We start from the raw sequence: 621 nt of genomic DNA, 5'->3' as shown, positions 1-621 counted from the left end.
TTTCTTTGCATGCAGAACAGAAAAAGAAGAAAAAAATAAAGTCACCCACTACTCAGCCTTGTACTTATTAGTATTAGTTCCAGATCCAGTGCTAAGCCAAGTATTTTGAGATGTTGGTCCATGAATAATAATGTCATTGAAGCACAATAATTAACAGAACAGGAGAATGCTCCCTGAAGAGGAGACACAGCACTGTATGGGGAGAGAAGACCTCACCTTTCAAACGTGTCGGATACGGACACTTGAACTTTGATTTCTAAAGGTGGGGGCAAGGTAAAATGAATTACACTTCATTAGCAATGTGGAGGGAGACACAGCCTCCAGTCTCTAGAGAAGTAGGCTTTAATTGTTAAACTCCCAGCATTCTCTGGTGGATGGCAAGCTAGATTCTCTGTCCTGATTCTGCTGAACACAGGTAACATTTTTTTTTTTTCATGACTGGGTATAATTTTCTCTTCTGTCTGTCATCATTACTGCTATTATTTATTAAATTATACATTCCTGCTCATACATAGAACACAGAGCTTTGTGGTCAAATTAGCAGATGATAATTACACGCCCATCTGTCACCCTCTACTACCCAACTTCATTTCTGGTTAGGCAGCATCTCCAATCATGTAG

The sequence above is a fragment of the Propithecus coquereli genome, unplaced genomic scaffold, assembly GCF_000956105.1.
Source record: "Propithecus coquereli isolate 6110/MARCELLA unplaced genomic scaffold, Pcoq_1.0 Scaffold96, whole genome shotgun sequence".
NCBI classification, from domain to species: Eukaryota; Metazoa; Chordata; class Mammalia; order Primates; family Indriidae; genus Propithecus; species Propithecus coquereli.
This window is presented reverse-complemented; position numbering follows the sequence as displayed.